General features: G+C 40.9%; 1 protein-coding gene across 1 annotated transcript in view; it reads right to left on the bottom strand.

The window, feature by feature from the left end:
• The window catches only part of LOC132541413 (uncharacterized), a 70,689-nt gene extending 60,809 nt beyond the window's left edge, over nucleotides 1-9,880 (bottom strand). The window contains exon 1 of the mRNA XM_060202023.1: nucleotides 9,863-9,880. The gene's annotated coding sequence lies outside the window, so the exon portion shown is untranslated. The remainder of the gene's footprint in view (nucleotides 1-9,862) is intronic.
• Nucleotides 9,881-16,259: the final 6,379 nt, after the last annotated feature.

Here is a 16,259-nt window from a genome sequence, read left to right as displayed (position 1 = left end):
ATATAGACCAGGTTCTATAAGACAGAACATATGTTCACATGTATCCATAAATTAGGGCAAAATACATACCTGAAAGCTAAAATACACAATAGTTTGTAGTGAGTCAGTATAAAGTTCATAATGATATAGTGTCTACTTAGACTTAGATACCCTCCTCACCTACTTCCTATTACAGTTCTCTCACTCACTCTAAAGCTAACCTCATCAAAGCAAGGACTGCAAAAGCTGAATAAGGGCAAAAGACTGACAATCTTTAACAATGACTTTTTAGTCACTATCAGGCCACCCCATCAGGGAGTCCTGAGTTTCCCAGACAGACATGATGGGCCTAGACCTCAAATAAAAATCCCTCTCTCCATTGTTTCCAGTCATTCCTATCAGGAACAACACAACAGACTCCTTTGTGGGCCCCCATAGGACCTTGTCTTCAACTTGGATCAACAATGATAGAGAATGTTCCATTCTCCGAAGGGAGGCTAGACAACATACTCTATGCTACACCTGAGGAAGATGGGTCCTGATATTGGGGCAGCTTGGAACGTTCCTACTTGTGATCACAGAATGTGAGCTTAGATCTACAGGGATGCAGAGGTCACATAGGCTCCTAAGCTGAATATGGGCCCCAGATCACATCAAATCCATGGGGTTTACAATCAACAATATTTATACACCTTTCCCATATTGGGAGCTACTCTCTTCCTTGATACAGCTTTCTGGTCCTTCTGCCAGCCATGACATCATCTCTCCAGACAATAATTAGGATCAGACTTCAGGCTCAGGCAAACACACACACACACACACACACACACACACACACACACACACACACACACAGTATACCCACAGGCCCTTTGGAATATAACTAAAATATGCCTACTAGCTATCTAAAAAATGGAGGGGCCCCCCAACTCTTCATCTGCACTATTCCAGCCTTTAGGTCCATGACTGGTCAACAATTTTTTTGGCTTTGTATGTTAACTCTCTTTTCAACCACCAGGTTCCAGATGTTAGCATGATGCCAAGCAGACTTCCCTGGGCAGACAACCCCACCAATGTGTCCTGGAGCTCTGCTTCCCCAGAGCCCTTCCCCACTAGGGAAAGAGAAAAGCAGGCTGGGAGTATGGATTGACTTATCAATGCTCATGTTCAGCAGGTAAGCAATTATAGAAGCCAGGCCTTCCACCTTCTGCATCCCACAGTGACCTTGGGTCCATATTCCCAGAGGGTTAAAGAAGAGGAAAGCTATCAGGAGAGGGGATGGGATACAGAGTTCTGGTGATGGAAGTTGTGTGAAGTTGTACCCCTCTTATCCTATGGTTTAGTCAATGTTTCCTTTTTATAAATAAAAAGTTAAATTTAAAAAAGCAAACAAAAAAAAGCAAGGTCTGAACAATGGTAAAAGCAGGCATTGCAGGGTGTGGGTACTTGGGCAGAGGTGATCAGGAAGCTATCTCTGAGGTCACATTGGAGCTTAATTCACTGAGAAGGAGGAAGCAGCCATGCAAATTTATTAAGGAACAGCATACAGGACAGAGAACAGAAAGTGATCTGTTGAGAGATCTCCATTGGGGTTGGACAGATCTCATAGTACCACTGAGTGAGGAATTCCACTGCAAGTGGGAAGCAAGAGGAAGTCAAAATACTAAAATCCTTCCTGGAAGGTAAAGGTGAAAGACTTGGTCACCATGCCACAGCAAAAACACTGTAGAAACTCTCTTGGGGAAGCCTAGGAACCTCATGGTACATCTGAGAGCCAGCATCGTGACTCACACATACCTCTGGAAGGCAAGTCATTGCTCAGTTGAGGGCTGCCTGTTTCTGCTCTGATATAAGCTTAGTTTTGCATAAGAGAGATGACTTTAAGATCCTTGGAATTTGTCTCAGATTTATCCACTCAGAGCAAGAAGCAAACCACAACCTAAAGGCAGCTCTGACTCCAGGCTCAGTCATACCTTACCAAACTATAGAATTAAAGCCACATCTGACAATCCCCAAGGCATTAGAAAGGGGCAGGGTGGAGAGAAGTGGTACCCCACTGCCAAATGAGCGAAGCCCTATTCTTGTCTGCAAGCCTCAGAGAAAATGGACGTTGGAACTGCCCACTGGCCCTGAGATAGGTCATCTCAGGCACAACAGTTCAACCCTCTTGAATACACTGCCCACACCTCCCATGTTGTGGTCCCTTTCCACTGCTGCTTTGCGGATTTCCCCTTCTGTTGCACACTATCCATTAAACCAAAATCTCTGTAAATTTCACTTGCCAAAAATAATGCAGGTCAATTCTCTACCCTTGTCTAAAAAGGCCCAGCTTTATAGCCAACTTTCTCAGATGCATCTATTTGGTGGATCAAAAAGTATCTGTATTCAGATTTTGCCAAAATACCATGAAAGTGTTATAAAAGAATTGAATTATTCTGGGGTTGTGTATCCTCTTTCAGAGTATAACACTGAGATATTTCATGCCATTAACTCTTGAACAAGGTTGATGGTACTTCCCCTATGTTGAAATCCAGCTTATAACTTTTGAGTTCCTTAAACTTAACTGCAATTATCTCTTCATATCCAGGAGTTAGGGGAGGAGTGGCTCTCTTTCAAGATGTCCTCCACGGCCACCATGCACCATTGAGGATACCAAAATCTCTACGTGCTCCTGTCCCTAGCACTTTATATCTGCATGTTCTGCATTCCCAGTTTCCACCAGTCAACACCCAAGTTTGATTAAATCTGTGACTGCAGACTGGACTCTACTGTTCAAGGATCAGTTGCATTATATACATTCATTTTAAAGATGGCTCCAAGCATTATGAAATGCCTGCTCTGCAGCAGTGTGGGAAACCTGTGGCACATTCTGATCCCTGCCTAGAGGCAGGTTCATTTGTATCTGACTCATTTCAATCATATACCCCTCCCATCTCTTCAACTCACTGGCCAATTTTTATTTATTTATTTATTTATTTTGGTTGCTATTGCTACAGTCACCATTTACCCCCACCCCCAACCTTAAAACATTTGCATATGTTTTCACAGTACTTGCTGGCCTCCTTCCTAAGTAGTCAAGAGATTTCATTTATTTGCAGTGACTACACTTGCTGGTCACCCCCAGAAACCCATTGCTTGCTTACCACTGTATCCCCAGATATGGCTGTGTCTGGCACACAGCAGGTGCTGCACAAAAAGGAACCTTGAAATACACTCACTGGTGAAATGCATCAATTCATGAAAGTAAATTATCCCAGAAGAATTCAAGGTTTATGCTGAGACATTACGTTTCAGAGATATAAATAAATAAATAAATAAAATGAAGGGAAGGTTGTGCTGCTGTTTACTTGTTTACTTGTTTGTTTTCCTTTGTGTTCTGTTCTGGGTCCTTGCCAGAAGATTCTACCACTCCTGGGATGAATACTTTTTTATTCAGACAGAGAGGAAAAAAAGAGAGAGAGACACCAAAGTAATGAAGTTCCCCCAGATACTGTGGTAATCCAAGGTGGTGTTGGAACTCAAACTGGATCACATGTACAAAAAGGCACATATCTATCTGGTAATTTATCTCTTCAGAAAAGCTATTTGGTTTCAAATTAATTTTGGAGACAGTTCCCAAAATGTTTGATTACTAACTTAACATCATTCATTTGGATATATATGGAGATAATGAGTTTTCAAACATTTTTTTCAGTAGAAAGAGTTTATTCACTTAAAAAGTTCAACTGTATTAGGCCAAGTCAGAAAACAGTTACTATTTACTCTCTCAGATACTATATATATATATATATATATATATATATATATATATATATAAATTTAATTATTATATCAGATTATCGCTTCACAATTTATAAAGTAAGAACCTGAGGGGATCAGGCTAAGATTACATACTGAGTAAGCAGCAGAGCCAAGATTCATATTTAGGTCTATCTGATTCCAAGAGCATGATATTAATTCCTAGTCTGGTTGGAGCTAAATAAATAAATGCTGACACTGAATACTAATGTTTTGCTACCTTCCATAAAGAGGTACAAGACTACCATCCATCAGTAGGGGGGACTGCTTCTTTTATTGTCATCACAGTGACTACACTGCCTTGAGCTGAAATTTATTTCAGATAGAGACAGAGACAGAGAGTCAGGGAAAGAGGAAAAGATAGTATAGCATCAAGGCCTCTTCATATGAGTTCAGAAACTGGGTTGTGTGAATGACAAAGCCTGTACATTATCCAAAAGAGTTATCTCTTGGAGGTCTAGGTCCATCATGTCTGTGTGGGAACCCCAGAACTCCCTGACTACGGTCAGACCTTCTACCTTCTGCATCCCACAATGATCCTGGGTCCATACTCCTAGAAGGATATAGAATAGGGAAGCTATCAAGGGAGGGAACTGGATATGGAGTTCTGGGAGTGAGCACTGTGTGCAAATGAACCCCTCTTATCCTATGGTCTTGTCAATGTTTCCATTTTATAAATGGAAAAAAAAAAAGAAATAGTTATCTTGCCAGTTTAAGCAACTATTTAAAATAGAATTTGGGGGAGTTGGGCGGTAGCACAGCGGGTTAAGCATACGTAGCTCAAAGCACAAGGACCAGGATCCTCAGCTCCCCACTTGCAGAGGAGTTGCTTCACAAGCAGTGAAGCAGATCTGCAGGTGTCTATCTTTCTCCGCCCGTCTTCCCTTCCTCTCTCCATTTCTCCCTGTCCTATCCAACAACAACAACATCAATAACAACAACAATACTAACTACAACCATAAAACAAGAGCAACAAAAGGGAATAAATATTTTTAAAAAAATCAAATCCCAATTTTGTTAGCAAATCCCTTTGTTAGCAAATCCTAACAAAGGAATATTTCAAAGTTAACCCAATTGCTAAATAATGTGATTATAGCAATAACTACCTATTGTCTTCTTAAACCCTAAGACAGTAGGAACCTCTTGCTTCCTCTATAAAGCCTATATTTTCCCCAGTCCTAGAACCTCTAAGGTGGGGCTCACTTTCTTGCATGCTTCTCTCAATTCATACCAAATGATACTGCATCCACCGATCCCAACCTAATCAACACAAGTACCACCTTAGCATGCTTAGTTGATTCTTCCCCAGTGCTCTGGTTCCAGATGTTAACATGATGCCAACCAGACTTCCCTAGACAGACAACCCCACCAATGTGTCCTGGAGCTCTGCTTCCCCAGAGCCTTTTCCCACTAGGGAAAGAGAAAGACAGGCTGGGAGTATGGATCGACCTGTCAATGCTCATGTTCAGCAGGGAAGCAGTTACAGAAGCCAGACCTTCCACCTTCTGCATCCCACAATGACCTTGGGTCCATATTCCCAGAGGGTTAAAGAAGAGGAAAGCTATCAGGGGAGGGGATGGGATACAGAGTTCTGGTGGTGGAAATTGTGTGAAGTTGTATACCTCTTATCCTATGGTTTAGTCAATGTTTCCTTTTTATAAATAAAAAAAAAATTTAAATAGAATTTTGATGCCACTGATACAGCAGCAGGGAAACTTAAGTAGTTTATAGAAAAGGAATGTAGACTACAACCTACAATCTACTGAAAGTTTGCTTTATGATGTACAACATTACTTTTAATGCTAAGAATACTGAGAAATAATATTAGTAAAGGAAATAGAGGTGTAAAATAACTGTGGTGTTTGATAACCCCAACTTTCATCCTGCTCCATCTCTCTATAAACTTCTATTATTTTAATGTGAAAGTGAAAAAAAATCATGTTATTTAAGTCACTGTAATTGGCAACTAATTTTAACTAACACAGCAACTCATCCAAAATGATGGTACAGGGATCAAACGCAACCCCATTAGTCTAGTTTGCAAAGCCTATGCTCTTAGGCAGAAATATGAAGAACTCTTGCTTATACTTTGCAATAGATTTGAAGAAAGGGAGAACAAAAGAGTAAAAAAATGTTGGAAGATGATTTGACAGAAAAAGGAAAATTTGAATGTGCTCTTAAATCTGAATATGAAGGAAACAATCCACGCTACTTACAAGAATATGCTGCTTAGTTATGAATTTATCTGCATCAGGAATGGACACAGGGAGATCTCAGACATTTGCATGAAACTGGAAACAGAAGAGAGATAGAAACTGTGAAGCTGATGGCTTCTGTGAATGATGCTGTTGGCCAAGGAATAGGACTTATAGAATGAAGGCTTGGAAATAGCCCCAGAATGAGACAAGAACAACAACAAAAGCCTCTGAAATTGAAGAAGTAGGAGATGAAGTTCAAAGATACACAGACTGGAAAGGGACAAGTAAAACCATGTGACCCATATCAAAGACTGCAAAAGGTCAGAGAGGAAAACAGAAAGGTCAAGGTTGAAGCTCTGACAACTCATTTTTATTCATTTCCTTTACTGGTGTTCACAACAGCACTGAAAATGTGAATTTAAATTATGTGGAAATTGAGAAGAATTCTCACAGAAAGAAAGGAATAGAACAGGAGCTTATTATTATCCTTTGTTCAGTTTCTAAATAACAGTGATAAGAATTTCGCAAAGAAATTCAGTGGTTGTGGAGTTAGGCCTAACTTTATTTAAGATTACCTCTAATGATCCAGGGGGAAAAAGAGTTATTATAGCTGCCAAATACATTATATCAAGTACTAGGAGAAAAGAATAAGTCAAAATAAATGTAGGAAGTTTAGAAAATACACACGGAAAATAAAATGAGAATAGGCAGAAGCAATGAAAGATGGCAATATGAAAACAAACATGAAACAAATTAGAATGTATTTTACAATTGATTCAATAAAATCTTTGCTATATTATAATCGGGTCTCCCAAATTCTTTTGGTAAAATCTCATCTCTAAACTGTTTGCTACAGTATCCAGCACTCTGTGGAGTCAGGAGAAAAGTACATTGTTTCCTATATGGAGAGCAATGCAAACCATTCATTCCATCAAGTTTAGAATAAGAGAATAGATTCAACCTGCATTTGTATGCAATAATACAAGAGGGTATGCTAGAAGAATACGGTGAAAAGAAAAAACAAAAGTAGGTTTTACAAGTTCAATATTACAGACTAAAATTGATAATTGAATAGGCTATCTTTGTATGGGTGGTAAAACATTCAAAAAGAGACAAAAATAACTAGGTATTACAATGAAAAAAAATAATTTGGTTACAAAAAAGAATTTTAGCTAAAGCAAAGTCTTCTAAATATTAAAATCACCTCTTTTAATCTTAGAAAACAAAGTCAAAATCATTCACATCAGGCCACTTCAGGAAAAGACCCAGAATTTTTTTTTTAATTGGAAGGATAATGTAATTCTATTTACTACTGGAAAGGAAAAAAAAAATCAAGTCATAAAAAAGACAGAGGAAATTATGTGCAATTATTCAATCAAAAAAGGTGATAGACTGTATGACTCCAACTAATACAACATAACAGAAAAGACAGAACTATGAAGACAGTAAAAATATCAGTGGTTGCTGAGGGTTAGTTATCACAGAAGGAGAGATGAACAGGTGGCGAACAGAAGATTGATTTTTAGGGCAGTGATACTATGATATGATATCTAATATGATATTGTAATGGTCAATACATGTTACTATATATTTAGTCAACCCAATAGAATATACAGCACCAGCAATGAACTCTATTATAAACTGGACTTTGAGTGATGATTCATTGGTGTAGCTTCACTAATTGCAATAAGTGCACCTGTCTAATGGGGGATATTGGTAATGGAATAAGCTATGTGTGAATGACAGTATGAAGTATGAGAGTATAAGCTATGTGTGAATGAGAGTATGAAGTATGAGAGTATAAGTTATGTGTGAATGAGAGTATGTGAAATCTCTCCACCTTTCAGCTTTGCTGTAAACCTGAAAGTGCTCTTAAAGATGTTAAATATTTTTAAAAAGATTTGAAGCACCTAGTATCCTTTTCAAATTATACTGGTTAGGGCCATTTTCAGTTTAATGTCAGTGCTTTCATTCCGAGGATTCTAAAGAATAAAACAGCAATGGGAAAGGATCTTGAAAAGGTAAATCTTATCAACTAATTAAGTTAAATCTTTCCATTTGAAAACATCTATGCTACGTAGAACATTTTGGAACATATAATTGGAAAAATAGCAACTTTAATTCTAAGATGTAGCTATCTACCTATTTTCTGTGGAATAAAACCATCTAGAGGTGCTAATAAAGAGCCATGAGTCAACTGCACGCCCAGTGACAGCTTTACCCTTTCACTACCTGAACTAAGAATTATATCAGGCATGTTGGGGCTTATATTCTTAAATCACACAGGCCCAATAACTTGGGGATTAGCTGTCATCTTATATTCTGTTAATATAAAATGGAGTTGATGCCTAAGAAGTGAGTCAGGGGCAAAATAAGATTACCTAGGCACTAACAACTAGAAGAGCATTTTTTTCTTAGGAAGTGTAACCTGAACACATTCAGAATATTGGAATCATTAAGCAAATTATATTACAGTTTGACTTCGTTTGTGTGCTTCAACCCGACATTTAGGAAGATAGAGCAGTCTGATAAAGACACATGTATTTAATTTCTTTTTAAAAAACAATAAACAAACTGCCAACTTTAAGTTGGCTACATATGTGCAACAACAAAAAAATGTATACTGATACCTTTTTCTGTAATGGAAGTTTTTCAGGCAATGTGAATTTATTCAAAGAAGTTTACGAATTGACTTTTATTTACATATATAGGTTTGTCTTATCTTGAGGTGGGGAAGAGGGGTCCTGTGAACAAGCCTTTCTGACCACAAAGAAGTCTTCCTCAAATGTCATCTAACTAAAAGCAATCTATGGACTTTGGGAAGTCAGTTGAGGACACATAGCAATGAGCCAACATTGAGCCTCCTGCCTTCTGACCTCCCAGCACCTGCTCCACTGCAGCCTTGGAGGAGGAGACTCCGAGAAATTTTCTCTCAAAATGGGTAGAGTTCGCCCCCTTCACCTTCAAGCAAACCGACACCAACAACAAATTGTAAGTGACCAATAAGTATCTAGCGAGCAAAAATTGTCAACAGCTCCAGGACAGGGGAGTGAAAGACCAACACCAAAACGGGAGCTGTCTGCTCACCTATGGAGGGCAAGACTCCCTCTAGTCTAGGAAGCCAGAACCTAGTTCCTGCACCTCCGGAGGGCTCACCTTCGGGTGGGCGTCCAGACTGTGGGGTAGTGGCGACCGCCTGCACGCAGCCGCCCACTCCTACTGCCCCAAATGACCCCAAGCACCTAGGAGACATCCTCTCTAGGGTAGTACACTGTCTTTCTCGGAAACAAGGGAGTTGTAAAGCCGTGACTCTGCTCTGACCGAGCCACCTGCCCGCAGGCCCGATGCAGGTGAACGGTGCACAGGTAACCGCACCTGCTTGGCCAACCCCACCTGCTGCGTCCCTTCACCCCGTCCTCAGCCTCCGCCACTCGGATGGACTCGGATCGTTCTCGGTTGTCCGGGGGTATCCGGCTCCCACCTACCTCCACGGCGCCAGCCCCAGGGGGCCGCGCTCCCCGTAGCGAGCGCCCCGCGCCCGCACTTTCTCGGCAGCCCGCGGCTGCGAGCTCAGCGGGAAGCCCCAGCGCTGCCCGGCTCGCCGCCTCCGACCGGCTCCATTGTGACGCGGCGCGTTCCGCCGGCCAATCGCGGCGCGGCGGCGCGAACCGCTGACTAAGTTCGCGGGTGGAGGAGGAGGGGACTGGGCGGGGGCGGAGGCGGCGGTCGCGGGGCGGAGGCGGCGGTGAAGGAGGGGTGAGGGAGAGAGGAGGAAGAGGAGGAAGAGAAGGGGCTGCGGCTGCTTCGGAAGCAGCTCTTGCTGTTGCTATTGCTGCAGCCTTGGTGGTGTTCGCCCAGCTCTGGGACTGCGGGGGCCGGTGACTCACCCGTCGCAGATGGAAACAAAGCGCGGCTGCCATCACCCGAGAGCGCGCCATGTGGCCGCCCTGTGGCCGCTCCGGCCCGCTCGCCTCCGCTGTGCCACTGGGTCGCAGGCTGCAGTGCTGAGCTGCGCATCTCCTTAGAGAAGAGCTAGAGCCTGCACTGTTTTCAGGCCACCAGGGTAGTGGATAGGGCGGGGAGGGGGGCAGGGGAGAGAAAAGAGGAGAATCTATCTTGGCCCCCAGAGGCACCATGCAAGGGACTTTGGAAGTACTTATGTGTTTGGCCCCCACCGACTCACGTGTGCACACCAGTGTAACTTGTTATTTGCATAACCCGTATAAGGACCATGGGGAAGGCTTTGGTAAGGAGGTGGGAAACTACTTTTTTAGCACACAGAAACATCTTTGCCTTCTGTACCTCCGTGCTTCCCATAAACTGCAGGGCTGAGCCCCTGTAGAGGAGAGTTGACACTACACCAAACTAAGGGATCTGGGCCTCCAATACCATCCTTTCTCAAATGCTCTTTAAGATTAGGGTGGAGGAGGAAACATGACAAAAGGGTCACCTTGTATTTATAACCAGTGGTTTGCTACTGATAAACTATAGGTCCACTCCATCTCTTGTCTCACTTGTCTCTGAGGTTATTTATTTGAGAAGGCGCGATGTACCTCACAAAACAGATCACTGGTGCAAATCCAGGAATTCAAGTGATATTTAAAATATCTTTAATTCACCCATGCTCTTATCCCCATCTCACATTTAACTATCAGTACACAGATGTTTAGAGACCTCCCAAAGGAGTAAAATGAAGACTACTAAGAACCGAGTATTTGGAACATTGGATCAGTTCGTTTAGATGGTGGGAGTAAAGAGAATGGTACAACTGAGTTATATGAAATCGAGTAGTATCTCATATAGATTAGAATTTCAATTTGAATTACACTGGTAAAGAATAAAAGGGAGTGGGGGAGGGCAATGTCGCAATGGGTTAAGCGCACATATGAAGCACAAGGATTTGCTCTTGGATCCCGGTTGGAACCCGGACTCCCACCTCCGGGGCGTGGCGGCAAAGGGGGGGGGGTCACTTCACAAGTGATGAAGCAGATCTGCAAGTGTGTCTACGTTTCTCTCTCCCACTGTATCTCCCCCTCCCCTCTCAATTTCTCTCCGTCCTACCCACCCTCCCAAAAAAAGTGGAAAAATGGCCTCCAGGAGCAGAGGATTCATGGTGCCAGTATGCACCAGCACCAAGCCCAGCAGGGGTAGATAGCAAAATGGTTGCAAAAAGACTGTTGCCTGAGGCTACAAAGTCCAATCCCCTGCACTATCATAAGGCAGAGTTGAGCAATGCTCTGGTTAAAAAAAAAAAAAAAAAAAAAAAAAGACTGCATTTATGATGTTGCTCTATTCTGGTCATGGTCACTCCATTTCAGCTTACTCGTCTTATTCCTGAGCCTTGGAGCTAAGGCTGAAAAAGCATTCCTTCGCTTGGCCATTCCTACAGTCTCCACTGCATTTGTGTTTGTGAGAAATTTTTTAAAGTACACATCTAGTCAACAAATTACTGAGATTTGGGTCTTGTTTGAAAAAATCACCTAGAAAGGAATATTAAAAATGTACATGATTCAATATGAAACAGGCAAAAAATATATAGTGAAAGCTATGAGATAACTGATCGTAAAGTCATGCCATTAAAATTTGAAAATGCCTAATTTCCATATTTATCTTTGAATATTTGGAAAGCAAGATTCCCCTTCCATATGCATGAACAGCAAGATCACTACCTGTGTGACTTGGAGATAGTTACTTATATTCCTTTAGAATAAATCTATCCATCTATATATTAAAAAGACATAAATTATCTGACCTAAGGTTCCAATATAAACTCTAAATGTAAATAAAAGTGACTTCCAGGTGTAGCAACCCAAGTGAACATCAGTAGGAAATTAACATGACCAAGTTCATGAAGACTGAGTTCTGAATTTATCTCAAATATGTAGTGCATGTGTTTTATTCGAGTTCTCATTAACAAAATTACCTTTCACATTGAGAGAATTTATTACTGACGGGGGAAATTAGCTTTTGAATTTGTGATACTGCTTTCAGGAATCTTCCTCCGAAACTATAGCAAAATCAGATGTTTCTCTTGTTTTTCCTCCCTTCTGTGATATGTTATATAAAGTGCTTATATTACTATAAGGAGAAAGATGAGTAAACTTATATACTATTCTTGAATAATTTTACTACTGTGTACATGATAAAGGCCCATAAAAAATAGGAAGTAGTAACTAGAGGTAATTTTTAGAAGCTATCCCAGGGTAGGTAGGTATTATAATTAGAAATACAAATACTCAGGGCCGAGTGGTGGCACACCTGGTTGAGCACACATGTTACAGTGAGCAAGGACCCAGGTTCAAGACCCGGGTCCCCACGTGCAGGGGGAAAGCTTCACAAGTGATGAGGCAGGGCTGTAGGTGTCTCTCTGTCTCTCTCCCTCTTTATCAACCCCTTCCCTCTCAATTTCTGGCTGTTTCTATCCAATAAATAAAGATAATTTTTAAAAAGAAAGAAATACAAATACTCTGGGGCTGGGCAGTGGTGCAGAGGGTTAAGTGCACATGACACAAAGCACACGGACTGGAGTAAGGATCCCGGTTCCAGCCCCTAGCTCCCCACCTGCAGGGGGGTCACTTCACAAGCAGTAAAGCAGGTCTGCTGGTGTCTATCTTTCTCTCCCCCTCTCTGTCTTCCCCTTTTCTCTCCATTTCTCTCCAACAACAATGATAGCAATACCAACAACAATAATACAACAATGATAAAACAAGGGCAACAAATGGGATAAAGTGGCCTCCAGGAGCAGTGGATTTGTAGTGCAGGTACCGAGCCCCAGCAATATAAAAAAAAAAAAGAGAGAAAAGAAAAGAAAAAGAAAAGAAGAATACAAATACTCTTTGTCTTTGTATGCCTTTGCTCACTTTTCCCACTACATTGTAATGCCGGGTTAGCATGAGGGTGTTTCTTCTCGGGCATGTGCTCTCTGGGTTGGAGAGAACTCGACCAGAGCCAGCCTGGGCTGCTGCTTACTCAGTGACTCAGGAGGGGAACTAGGAACTCGTGGTGGAGCGGGAACACAGTGCCTTTATTTATCAGAGACAACACTTTTTATATCTTAGAAACCAGAAGTGGCAAGTCGGAAAAGGAAATGGCTAGGAAAGGGGGTGGAGAAAAGGAAAGAGCGGGCTAATGGTAGAAACTCCCTTAGCAACTGTTGTGAAGGTTTTAACCGGTGGGATTAATTAATACCCTGAAGGAAGGACGGGTCTAGAGGTAGAAAGAAGATAGATCAGGCAAAACAATTATTATGTAAATAGGCCATAGTATCAACAATGGAGCAGAGCAGGGGGGCTGCCCAACATTGTAATCTCTTTGAAAACAAGGCCTGTGGAGTCTTGGAATTTAATCCCTTTATAGAAGGGAGTATCTGAAATTCTCTTCAATTTCAAGGAACTCTTCAATCACTTTATTTTGAGAGAAAAAAAATCTGAATGATTCTATCTTAATTTCTTCTTTCAAGTTCATGAAATAATGATTGAAAACTCCATCATAGGGCCAGAGAAATGACTCTGTTATAGAGTATGAGCCTTAGATCTGTGAGGTTTTGAATTTGGCCCTGGCACCATATGAGAGAGCGACAAAAACAAAACAAATAGAACTTTGTGAATGGTACAGTGCACTTGGTCTTTATATTACTTTCTCTTTCTCATAAAAGTGTAACAGAGTGGGTAAGAGAGAAAACAAAAAAACAGGGAGAAAGTCTTTAATTTGCACATCTACATCTTAAGGAGAAGAAAGTGCTATAGAATAAGATTATAGTCTATCCATCTGCAACACAGAAAAGGATATTTACATATATGCTCAAATAGCAGAAATGTAGGCTGCATATCCTAAATGAATAATAAAGAAATATCTGGCATGTAGTCATGTAACCTGACAACCAAGCTGGACTTCTTGGCTTGCCCGAGGGACTGATATAATGGGAGGGAAAAGACAAACTCAGGAAGATCAGATCTGGGATCAGATATCCTCATGGCACATGGGCAATGTAGGTTTAATATTTGTTTTTAAATAATAAATCTTTCTTAGCACCAATAGTGAACTTGTCTGTAATTGATAGCAACCAGTCAAGGCATGACTGTAAAAACCTTTACAAGTCATGCTTGTAAAGGTTTTTCTTTTGTAATATTTTGTAGGTGCTATTTCCAAAATAATAATAAAGCTTGTTGTGGATATGGACCATTTACTATAACCTCTCAAGATTGCTAGACATTATGGGAATACTAAAAGGCATCAAACTTGGCCCCTGGCCTCAACAGCTCACAATTTAGATAAATAGAAACAACACTCAGAAAGCAGTCAGGTAAATCCATTACACAATGGAGATGGTAATGAAAAAGATTTAGAAAGAACTGTGAAATCCAAAGTATTAAAAGGGAAGCAAGGCTTAGGAAAACTAAATCTTATATTTTTGCCTTATTTGTGGCAAATATTGTCTTAAAATGACCAATACACTCTTGTTTTTAGGGACCAGATCCTGGTTCAGTTCTTGTTCACATCTGGAGAAACAATTTCTAGATGCAAAATCCATTAGTAAAAGAAATCAAAGTTTATATGGCAGAAGGGTGTGGGAATTTAGGAATAAAAAACAAATGAGGGTAGGGGAGATAGCATAATGTATATGCAAACAGACTTTTCATGCCTGACCCTCTGAGGTCCCAGATTCAATTCCCTGCATCACCATAAGCCAGAGCTGAGCACTGCTTTTGAAAGGAAGAAAGAAGGAGGGAAAGGAGACAGAGAGAGAGAGAGAGAGAAGAATAAAAGCAAATGATAGTACAACTGGGGAAGACTAGTACCCAGAATGGGCAGGCTAGGCCAAAGAAGCTCAATACTAAAACTAGTAAAGTTATGGACCCTTGAAATATATCTAAAATAGACTAACTAGCTGTTTCCATAATAGAGACCCCAAATCTTCATCTGCAGTATTCCTACCTTTAGGTTCACGATTAGTCAACAATTTGTTCTGCTTTATATCTTAACTCTTTTCAGCCACCAGGTTCCAGATGCTACCATGATGCCAGCCTGACTTCCCTGGGCAGACAACCCCACCAATATGTCCTGGAGCCCTGCCTCCCTAGGCCCCTGCCCCACTAGAGAAAGAGACAGGCAGGGAGTATGGATTGACCTGCCAATTGCTAAGGTCTGGCAATTACAGAAGCCAGACCTTCCACCTTCTGCATCCCATAATGATCCTGGGTCCATACTCCCAGAGGAATAAAAGATAGGAAATCTATTGAGGGAGGGGATTGAACAGAACATTCTGGTGATAGAAATTTTACCCCTCTCATTCTATGGTCTTGTCAATATTTCCATTTTATAAATAAATTTTTTTTTAAAAAAATCTCAATACTGAGGTCCTGAGAGCCTCTGACTTCTATACGATTTCCTCACCCTAGTCCTTTCCTTTTGGTTGTGAGTAGTTTTTCAATTGTGCACAGGCTAGGCTGGTTACAAGTGACTAGTCAAATTATTTCAAGTGGTGCTGCTAGTTACTTGTGATAGGCCATTCTTTCAGTTGACTCTTACATCAGCTGTGCACTATCCATCTTAGGTTGCCCCTCCCCCATGCTCACACACACACACACACACACACACACACACACACACACATACACCCGGCTTGACTCCTTTGGCTACCATGTGATACACTCCATGTGAGTCTGTCTCCTCTGGTACTACTCTAACACTCTCGGTTTAACAATCTCCTTCTGGAAAACTGACAGCCTCTGAGAGAAGCAAAAGTTAAATCTGCGTTCTGTCTGCAACATTCCATTGGGTAGAATAGCTAGTGGTGGGATCTTCATATTGATGTGACAGAGGATTATATGAACAGCTCATATAGTCAGTTCCTCAAGCTAATGAAAGGCAATGAAATTTGCAAATAAAAGAACCACTACAATTTAACAATCTGGTGGCTGAATTTCATTATTCATATGAAGTAATCAGCTAACTCCTATGTTTGGTATGTCCCTTGGGTTGAATCCCTGAGATTAAAATCTCTGAATGACATCATCACCAAGATATGCTTATATGCTTTATTTCTTGGCAAGAGTTTACATTTTAGTAAAGCTAGAGAAAAAATTTACAATTATCAAAATTAGATTATTATCCAATATTAACAGTTCTTTTTCAACTAGTATTCTAACAGTCTTTTAATTCTTTAAATTGATTAAGCATTGAATGTTTATTGTGTATGAAAGAAAGCACTTTGCATCTGAAAGCTGAGTGGGGAGAATTACCAAGATAAATATGACAATTCCTTTGATTAAAGATACATACTTC

This window comes from Erinaceus europaeus, chromosome 11 (genome assembly GCF_950295315.1).
Source record: "Erinaceus europaeus chromosome 11, mEriEur2.1, whole genome shotgun sequence".
Taxonomy (NCBI): Eukaryota; Metazoa; Chordata; class Mammalia; order Eulipotyphla; family Erinaceidae; genus Erinaceus; species Erinaceus europaeus.
The sequence above is the reverse complement of the archived record's forward strand: the minus strand, read 5'-3'. Positions and strand labels throughout refer to the sequence as shown.